Genomic DNA, 11,270 nt, shown 5'->3' on the forward strand with positions numbered 1-11,270 from the left:
CTCTCATGAGAATGAATGGTACATTAAGCACTCATTGCATCTAGGTGATCTTCATAGAGGTGAAGCATTGGGCCTTCTCGGGAGGTTACCCACCCTAGTACTACTCCAACTCAAGTGCACTTAACTATGTCATTTCCCCCAAGGTTAAACCCACTTAGCTTGCTACCCCATTTACAAAACCTTTAGCAAGTGTTGTGCCTTATGAAACATTCATTATAGAGCCCCTTTAGCTCATCAATTGATAAGTAGAAGATATTGTCCACAACGAATCAAAATTATGATATTGATATCAAGATTTGAAATTGTATAGTTTTCAAGTCAAACTCATTCTAGATGTACTCAACAAATTTCTATCTATCATAAATGTTTTAAACGAATTATGGTTAGTATTTAAATACACCATATTAGCATGTAATTTAAAACAAGTTGTGCTTTATTTGGCTTATACGACTAGTAAAAGACAAAAACATGGACCCAAATTAAAAAATTCAAATTTAAAGATTTGAAGTTCAAATATATGATTATAAAAATGATAGTTAGATGTTAAGAATGGATTCAAACACTAAAGACAAAGGTTGATGGAGATAAGCTAAAATAAAATTATTTGTCAATTGCTATGCAACAGATATCACCTTACATGCTAATCATTGTATAAATGACAACCCATTATTATAAATTCAAAACATAAGAAAAAGGAGATGAATGTGTGATTTTCATTATTATAAAATGAAACTAAATTTACAACATGAATGTCAATTCTAAAATATAAAAACAAATCTTAATTTTAAATAATTTAAATGAAATAAATATACCTCAATCTTTAACACTAAACTAAAATAAATTATAATCCCTACACCTATATATATATATATATATATATCAGTAAACATTGCCCTGAGAGATTTAAGGATTGTATTTTAATAGTCGCACGCCAAAGCGATAGTTAAAGGAAAGCAGGGAATACTAGTATTTCACAAAATTTGCTGGGAATAGAATAATAGGAGAGCAAAAGAAATTGAAAACTAAATTTACAACATGAATGTCAATTCTAAAATATAAAAACAAATCTTAATTTTAAAAAATTTAAACGAAATAAATATACCTCAATCTTTAACACTAAACTAAAGTAAATTATAATCCCTATATATATATCAAGTAAACATTGCCCTGAGAGATTTAAGGATTGTATTTTAATAGTTGCACACCAAAGGATAGTTAAAGGAAAGCAGGGAATACTAGTATTTCACAAAATCTGCTGGGAATAGAATAATAGGAGAGCAAAAAGAATAGAATAATAGGAGAGCAAAAAAAATTGAAAAAATCTGCTGGGAATAGAATAATAGGAGAGCAAAAAGAATAGAATAATAGGAGAGCAAAAAAAATTGAAAAACGCGCCGTTGCCGGGGATCGAACCCGGGTCACCCGCGTGACAGGCGGGAATACTCACCACTACACTACAACGACGATTACGCGATTAGATTCCAAATTCAATAAAATTATTTAATAAACTCGGGTTCGATTCGAGGCTGATGCAATGAATCCTTTTCCATTTTTTTTATATAATTATTTTCTTTTACGTTTCATGTGAGCACCAGTGGTCTAGTGGTAGAATAGTACCCTGCCACGGTACAGACCCGGGTTCGATTCCCGGCTGGTGCAGTAAAAGTCCGATATTTTTCGAATTTGCGTTGTTTTTTAATGATAAAAAAGATGTCATGTTCTTGTAAATTTTATACTCTTTTTCCAATAAATAATTTTTTTTTAAGATTGTAAGGTTTTAATTATACAAGACTTAGGAAAAATCAAGCTTTTAATTAGAAAATTATTTTTAAAATAATGTTTTGATTTATAAAATTGGTAGTTACGATATTTAAATTGTTAGTTGTATTAATAGATGTAAATGTATTTGATTTTTCTTTTTATATTTATAAATTAACAATTGAGTTTGATTTCTATTAAGGAATTCAACAATCTTCTCTTTATGACAAGCCCCTCAAGGTATTTTTTGTACTATCCTATTTTCAACACAAGTAAACAAATCTTGTAAGCAAAAAATGTGACATTAAAATCACACCAATCGAACTAGGCTGTGTGGGTAGCCTTGTCCTAATACCAAGTTGTGGACACATATATATCCCAATAAATATAACTTTGAAAACATATATCATAGTTACTTGATCTTTATTCCAATATTGTATGTATCTTTTTGGTCTTCTCTTACATCATCTTAATCAATCAGACCGTTCAAAATTAACATCATGTTGAAATCTAAATAAGGCTCTTATCACTTTTCATATGTTTTATTTATTGGATCTTGATATATTATGTTAATTTCATCTCATTAAGTATAGGTTTAATTCAATTAAGATTAGACCTTAGACTTTTACTATAGGGTGTGATTTGATATAACTCTGAAAACATCTCTACCATAGTTTCTTGATCTTTATTCCAATATCATATCTATCTTTCTAGTCTCCTCTTACAACTTCTTAGTCAATCAAACTAGTCAAAATTAACATCATGTTGAAATCACTGATGGTCAAGCCAATTTGGTCAATTGGTTTATCTTTGCCAATAATGATATTAGATGCAATCTTTGTATCCTCTCCAACAAGGTTGAAGATCTCCAGAAGTGCAATGGAAGGGGTTTTGAGAACAATGAAGGAAAGAAGGTTTTGGCGTAGATGGATATTGTGGTTGCTAACATTAAGCACATGAAGACTAACCAGGAGAAAAAACTCAACAAACTTGAGGCCTCTATCAGCAGTTTAGATAATAAACTCAAAACTGTGGTGACTATTAGTAAGGAAGCTCCCTAGAGAAATGCCAAGGGACTTCAATTGCTAAATGAGAAAGCATGGAGTTTGGGGATGAGGAAGAACAAGAAGACTAATATGGCTATAGAAGAGGGTGTGAAGAAGAAGAAGTCTAAAGGCACTAACAATGATGTTGATGTTGTTGGTGTGAATCTGGAGACCGAGGGTATTGTGGATGATTCAGGTAAATAAGAGGTTGCTTGTCTTAAGGGGCCTTACACTAGGACCCAAAGCCAACTCAAAGGTGAGGATCATGCCCAGATGTTCAACAATGTGATGGTCATGCATGACCAAATTATCTAGAAGGATAAAAGTGCGAACATGTTTCTCAAGGAACTGCAGTATGTTTAGTCCTAGGTTTGTCCCTATTTTGTTGTTGTTTGTCTGTTGGCTTTTTCACTGATGTTGTTGGTTTGTTGTTGGCAAATTTTTGATGTAAGGGGTTTCAAGGCCCCTTCAAAACCTATTTACCTAATAAAAAACATCCAATTGGAATCCAAATAGGCCTCTTATCATTTCTCATATGTTTCATTTCTTGGATCTTGATATTTTATTTTAATATCATGTCATTAAGTATAGGTATAATATGATTTAGCTTAGACCTTAAACTTTTACTATGGGGTTTGATTTGTTTATGTACAATAAAGATATAGTCATGTAAAGGAATTATATTAGTAAGATGCATTTAGATTCTCCAAAGGGAGAGTTATTTTACCTTGAAAAAATATTGCCAATAGATTCCTTATGTGGAGAAGCCACACAATGAGGTTTGTGTGTATATGACAGGTGTCACCAATATACAAAGAGACCTAAAGAAGTGTGAAAGTGAAAAAAACAACAACAAACAATGCAATAAGAAAAATGCTAATAAATAATGGAAAGAGAGAGAGAACAATAAGGACGAGTGTGCAACAATCACAACTCAATTAAAAATCCAATAATAAAACCAAAAGGAAAAGGAACTATGTTTTTGGTCAACACGCATGAAAGTATATTGAGGTCTCATTATTTTACATCCCAAATCCATAAGGGAAAAATATAAGAGATAAATAGAAACTAAGACAAAGAGGAAATAACTTATGAAATTAAAGAAAATGTGCATAGTCATTTGTACCAACATGTAGAAGGTTCATTTGTCTCATCCACACTCTTGCAATACACGCTACGAAGAAAATTCAAATTGATAGCAAGCAAAAGAAAATAAAAAAATAAAAAAATCTATTAAAGCATGAGAAATATTGTATAAAGATGATCAAGGTCTATATGATAAGTGTTGTTATATGGAGCCTAATCAGACTTGGACGTTAAATTTTCACTGCTTCTATCGATGCATTTTCCCCCCAAATTATTTAACGGCGTTTTAGGGGCAACGCACCTTGCCGGGTCGAGGGGCAACGCCTCTGGAGTGTTCCCAAACAACTTTATTATTTTTTAAAGGCGTCAGGTGTTATTTTTCTATTGGCTGACATATTGTAACCCTAATTTTGTAACTAACATAAGTCTTGATAAAATGGCTAAGGGTTAGGGTTTTTTGTAGAGAATTTTGTAGCATTTTGTAGTGGTATTGAGTTGCAAGGGATTGTTGGTTGTAATTAGTTCGATTTATTGGATAATAATATTGGCTTCTTTGTTTGGTGGACGTAGCCTGAGTTTGGGTGAACCACGTTAAATTATCTCCTCTTTGTTATTATTTCTGTGTTTTTCATTCCTCTGTTTAATCATTATTTGCATATAATTGTATTTTTTGCATGCAATTCTTAATAATAAGTGCATCCCCAATCATCCAATAGATCATTATCTTCACTAAAATTGATTGTAAATTCAAAATTAATAATCAATTGTGAGTAAACTTATGATAGACCCAAGTTCTCATGGAAAGTAGGCCTCCCAAAAATGCATGCTAAATGAACAATTTCTAATTTAGGTTTCAACAACAATATTATTTTTTCTTTAATTATTTGTAATGATATTTTGTTTATCTTGTGTTGAAGTTGTAACCTTTTGTAGTGTAGGTAGATCTTTGATTGTCACGTTGGTAGATTTATATTTATGTATATATGTTTTCTTTTACTTTAGAGCTAATGTGATAAGCTATTTACAATATTCTAATTTGATTCAAATTTTCTAATATTTTCTAGTACAATAATATAATCATATATTTTGTGTATGTTTTTCTTTGTGTACCTTTTAGATGTTATATGAGATCATTGTTATTTCATGTCAAGGATATTTCTAAGCATGAAATAAAATATCTATATAGATATTTTGAAGTGATGAGAAGGATATGGTGTACATGAAAGTAGGATAGTTAACAAAGGCAAGGATGGGAAGGGTATTAGGCATGGTAGGTTGATGGGGCCTTGGAAAATCCTTAGAAGAAGTGGATGAGTTAGGAGGGTAGATAGAAAAAGGTGGTTGATTGAAATTGGGAGAAAATAATATTAGAGGAAAAATGAGAATGAGAGGGAATGGAGCACCATGAGAAGAGTTGCATCCACCAAATATTTGGCCAACTGTTAAGGAGATCCATCCCATATAATTTGGTCATAATAAAATTATGGATCATCACTTAAGATTAGATGGGATTAAAAGGTTAGAAAAGTGAACCTTGCCTCTTTTGAAAATCCAACAATATTATCCCTCATTTATTCTCCAATCTCCATCATTTAGCCACCTTTGTTGAATGCCCAAACAAATGAGAGGGGGGTGAATCAGTTGTCAATTAAATTTTTTTAATTCTTTCACAAATTCAAAATAACCACCATATGAGTTGTTTACCATGAGTAGATTTAAACATGAAAGCGCACACATACAAAAAGAAATCATACACAATAAACACTAGATATGACGTGGAAAACCCTAGAGGGGGAAAACCACGAAGAATGTTAATTTTTCATATATAACACCTATTACGGTGACACCGGTTAAGGTGATTTTCACAAAGCTGGATCATTGTCAAAATGCTCACTGCGGGAGGGTTCATTGCCTAGAAAGGCTCACTCCGAAAGAGAAGAAAGAAAAGAAAAACCACCACTGTGATACAACTTCTACAAAACAACAATGCTAGAATAGATTCCGAACCCCAACAAAACACTACAAAACTGTGCACAAGTGATCACATCAATCATCAGTCAGATTTAGCTTTTCAATCTCGCACATCTTCCATTGCATTGCTCATGTTGGTCATCCTTTACTTATATTGTCCTCTTGACTACATAACCTTCCAAGTTGACAAAACATAATTTGAAATAGTTTTGAACTAAGCATTCCTGTGGTGGAAAGGAATGAGAAGTGGACCACACCACAACATGCTCTATCGATCAGATCAATACGTTACACATCTATCACAAAACTTCATACTCTACACAAATGACATGACACAATCTCCAATTCTGTATCGAACCAAACCCAAAATAATGCTTCTCAACTAAGCAAAATGAGAATGAAACTAAGATAATCATGAATCCAAGCAATCAATATCATATCCAGATAACACAACAACAAACAACACTATCAACTACTAGTCAACACTGAACATCTCTCGAACACCAAATAGATTGGAAAACATATGCGAAATCACCAACGAGGAAAACCTCATAGAAACCCAAATATTGACATCAATGACAACCATTAATGACAACAATGACAAACATATCAATACTATCAATCATCACATTTGTAACAATCTCATCCCATGAAAACCCTCCTATGACACTTGTCCTCTTGCTCTTGCTTGAGAACACCACCCCTTATGAACTATTGATCTTGTGGCAAGATCTCAATGATCCATTCATCCCACTGGTTTCATTTGCCTAGGATGGATGATATAATGGGCTGTTTGAGTGGAGCCAAATATTTCACAAAGATAGACTTGAAGAGTGGATAGCATCAGATCAGGATCAGAGAAGGAGATGAGTGGAAGATGACATTCAAGACAAATGAAGGACTGTATGAATGGGTGGTGATGTCTTTTGGGTTGACTAATGCACTGAGTACTTTCATAAGGTATTGAAGAAATTCTTGGGTAAGTTTGTTATTGTATATTTGGATGACATTCTGATTTTTAGTAAGACAAAAGAGGAGAGTTTTTTGCATTTAAGACAAGTTTTGCAGAGGTTAAGAGATGAAAAGCTGTTGATAAACCTTAAGAAGTGTACTTTGATGAAGGAAGAGTTAGTCTATTTGGGATTTGTGATATCTGCAGATGGATTGAAGATGGACCTTGAGAAAGTAAAAGCAATTGTTGAATGGCCTACACTAAAAAACATTGGAGAGGTAAGATCATTTCATGGACTGGCTAGTTTCTACTGTAAGTTCATCAGAAATTTCAGTTCAGTTTGTAACCCTATGATTGAGATAATGAGGGAGTATAGGAAGGAATTCAAGTGGACAACTAGAGCAAACAAAATTTTTGAATTGCTGAAGCAGAATGTGACTGAGCAACCTGTGTTAGCTTTATTGGATTTCAACAAAGTGTTTCAAGTAGATTGTGATGCAAGTGGAACTACAATTAGAGCCATATTGAGTCAGGAAGGGAGAGAAATAGCTTATTTCAGTGAGAAGTTGAATGATGCTCGAAGGAATTATTCAGTGTATGATCAGGAATTTTATGCGATAGTTCAAGCCTTGAAGAAATATAGACATTACCTATTGCCTAAGGAGTTTGTGTTATATACTGATCATCAAGCCTCGCAGTATTTGAACAGTCAGAGTAAGTTGAATCAGAGACATATAAGATGGGTAGAATTTTTGCAGAGTTACACCTTTGTGTTGAAGCATAGAAGTGGGAAGTCAAACAAAGTCGCTGATGCACTAAGTAGAAGGAGGAATTTGCTGACATAAATGAAAGTGGCAGTATTAGGATTTTAGGAGTTGAAGACCTTGTATGATAATGACCCAGATTTTGCAGAACCTTGGAAAACATGTAGAGAACCAATCATGGTAGATAGAAGTAAGTGGCTAGATTACTTCATTCAGGATGGGATTCTATTAAGAGGAGTTCGGTTATGTATACCTAAGAGTTATATGAAGGAGAATTTGATAAAGGAGAAACATAGTGGAGAATTAGTCGAACACTTTGGTGTTGATAAGACAATAGCATTGGTGAGTGATCATTAATTTTGGCCCCAGATGTTAGGATTCCCAAAGATACTAAGAGGGGGGGGTGAATCAGTATCTAACCGGTAAATAGATTTTATGACCTTATTAAATAAATTGCATTCCAAAACAGTGTGCCAATAAGCAAGAATTAATGCAGTAAATATAAAAAATAAACACAACATAGAAAGCACACCATAACACAATATTTTTAATGAGGAAACCCAGTGTGGGAAAAACCTCAGTGGGATTTGTGACCCACAATATTCACTCACTGACTTACAAAATGGATTATACAAATCTAGTATAATGTACTGCTTTATCTCAACATCTGCTATGCCAGGTTCAATACCGGTTTAAGCTCATACAACAACCATAAACCTTACTCCAAAATCTACCTTAATATTCGCACATTACTTCTGCAAATTATCTTCCCATGTCTGCATCTAAAATGATCTAAAAGATCTCATATTCTTATATGAGTCTTATTACATCACATGCTCATCAAAGCCTTTAGCAAGGGCTTCGTTTGTTTCTCATTGTTCTTCATTCTGCCCTGCTTCTCTGAGATGTGTCCTTATTTGATGAAAGTAGTGTCCTTGTTCTGTAACAATTGCTTTAGCAGGGTCTCTCCTCACAATTGTACTGACCTCAGTGGTTTTTTGTTTCTTTGCAGCTGGCACTCGGGTAGATTGAACTTCATCCCCACTCTCTACATCATCAACATACACACTAAGTGGCCTCTTGCCATGTGAAGAATGTCCATCTTGGGGGTCTTGTTGCTGAGCAGCCACTTCTAGAATTTGAGGCATTTGTTCCATCAGAGTTTCATATAAACTCAACATTTTGTTAATCCTCTCTAGGTATGGGCTATCAGGGAAAAAACCTGAGAAACTAGGGTCAGCAGCCTTCAATTCTGCTTCAACTCTCATCAAATTTTTCCATTTTCTTCTCCTTTCTTGTACTTCATCTTTTCTCAACAAATTTATAACCACATCTTCATTATCCAATGGTTCATGGTCCTTTATGTTGGCCCAAGGTGTCATTTTTGGCAATGCAAGTTTAATAAATTGTTCAAGATCACAGAATCTAGATACATCATTAACCAACCTATATTGTTTAAGGAAATTGTTTACTTCATCAAAGGAACTCCTACCAATGGTAAAATCAGATGCAACCCAAAGCCTAGGAAGAAGAGAACCCTTCCTATGTTTGTCAAGGTATTCTTTTTCAACTAGGGTCAATTGCCAGATAAACTCCATAAAAACAATCCTAATTGGAACAAATTTTGGTAAAATATGGGGAGGCTGAGGACACCCATAGACTCTAATCATAGTAAAGCTATCAAAAAAATAAAATTTCCCCTAGTTATGTGAAATAGGCCAGTTTGGAACATACTGGTAAGGTCTCAAAACTCTCCTAACATTAATTGACAATCGTTCCCTATTTATTCCTAGCATTTCCATAATTGGCGAAACAATCCAATTTTCAAAGAAAAGGAAAGAAGAATGGGGAGAACTAATGTCCCAAACTTGGGTCCATCTTTGTATTGGCATTAAGATACCCAATTCTTCTTTGAAAATCTCCAATTCTTTATCCATGAACTCAACATTATAGAACAAGATTAAATGCAACAACAATGAATAATGCTTGAATGTAGGGCTGGGTGCACCACCACTCTGAATTTCAACTAGAGCATTATGAATGTGTTCAACCACATAGCCCACATAATCGTAATCTTTGTTAACATCTGGGTGTTGAATGTCCATGGCCATAATCAGTAATTCAGCTGACGCTGTTGAATCTCCATCAAAACCCAACACTCTGCATAATCCATAGATTGTACAATGCATATAATGGTGGAAAGGTGTGATGTCAAATGGTGGTTTGATACTCTCTGGAATTATAACCGGATTCCTATTCACCCTAGGCATGTATCTGGGCATTGCATGCTTCTTGATAACACCTTTGTATTTGTCATAATCCTCTGCAATCCGCTCCAAATCTATATTTGTACATGCAGCACTAGTAATTTGGAAAACTTCAACAAAGCTAGCTCTGTTAATTGAAACTAGGGTAGACTAGTTCTTTCTTCTGATTACCCTAGATACTGGGAAATAGCATTTGGCCAACTCTTTGATCAAATCCACATCAACATACACATCTGGCACAATTAACTTTGCCATATTTAAATCCCAAGGGTTTGGCATCAGGACACCCTTAACCGTATTTTTCCAAAAATAATGAAACATAGCAGAACTAATCATATTAAGCATGGTAGGGTTTTTGCATTGGCTCCATAAATCTCTCCATGCCAAATGATTTGTATTCAAAGCAACGGAAGTCCCTGGCATCAAATCTACAAATTCTTCTTTGTATTTCTTAACCATCGTTTCCTCAGTGGCACTAGCCTTGGAACCTCCAGGTCCTCCTACTCCACTTGTTGTGGCCTTGGGCTTGGGCTTGGGCTTGGAACCTCCAGTACCACTCGTCACTTGGCTCATTTTAGCTATAGGAGAAAAAACTTAACCAATTTTCTGGAATTTTCTCACACCCAACACTCTAAATTCTCTAACGTTGTTGCAGAGCTCAATTCACTAGATTACCTTGAAGATAGAATGCATTAATACAATTATAAAAAACCTTGGCTCGATCATGCAATTTATGGTATTTACTATTTGGGCGCCGTCACTTTTCTCAAGTCTCAAGTCTCATTAATTGCCACACTTTCATGAACTAGCTACTGTGGCATTAATTCAAACTTCAAACTGAAGTACTCGAGTGAAATTTGAATTCATGCCCTTCTATTTGATTGGTGATTGGCATTCAAAACTTTTACAGAACCCGACAAACAATTCCACGTGTTAGCAAGTTAGTGACAATGCTACCAAATCCTCTTAATCGCAAGCTCGCAACCCCTTTTATGAATCCTCAAAGAATCTCGTGAGTGAGCGACAACTGTTGATCTAACAAAACAACATATTTCATCGCAAGCTCACAACTAGAAACTTAACTTGACTTAAACCCTTGCGATCCCACAACAACAAGACACTTAACCACCGTCGCATGCTCGCAACACTTTTTGACTTACGACTTACAAACCCGCAAGCATGGGATGACCACAAAATCAGACCAAAACTTACCTGTCACCAGATCGCAACTTAAAATGCTAAACAACTTCAAAACTTGCGAGAAAGCGACTTAACCGCATCGCATGATTGCAAATTAAAATGACTTAACTGTGAACACCTCGCGACCTTGCGATAACATAAAATCACACCTAGTCGTAACCTCACAACATAAAATGGTATTTGGGTGCTGCCACTTCTCTCAAGTCTCATTAACTGCCACACTTGC

General features: G+C 34.6%; 2 non-coding genes across 2 annotated transcripts; one reads left to right on the forward strand and one right to left on the reverse strand.

Annotated features, from left to right (window-relative positions):
* Nucleotides 1-1,392: 1,392 nt before the first annotated feature.
* Nucleotides 1,393-1,464, reverse strand: TRNAD-GUC (transfer RNA aspartic acid (anticodon GUC)). Its single transcript has one exon. It is a non-coding gene; the product is annotated as a tRNA-Asp (tRNA).
* A 124-nt stretch (nt 1,465-1,588) lies between these two features.
* TRNAG-GCC (transfer RNA glycine (anticodon GCC)) lies at nt 1,589-1,659 on the forward strand. The gene has a single exon. It is a non-coding gene; the product is annotated as a tRNA-Gly (tRNA).
* Nucleotides 1,660-11,270: the final 9,611 nt, after the last annotated feature.

Source organism: Cryptomeria japonica, chromosome 9 (genome assembly GCF_030272615.1).
Source record: "Cryptomeria japonica chromosome 9, Sugi_1.0, whole genome shotgun sequence".
NCBI classification, from domain to species: Eukaryota; Viridiplantae; Streptophyta; class Pinopsida; order Cupressales; family Cupressaceae; genus Cryptomeria; species Cryptomeria japonica.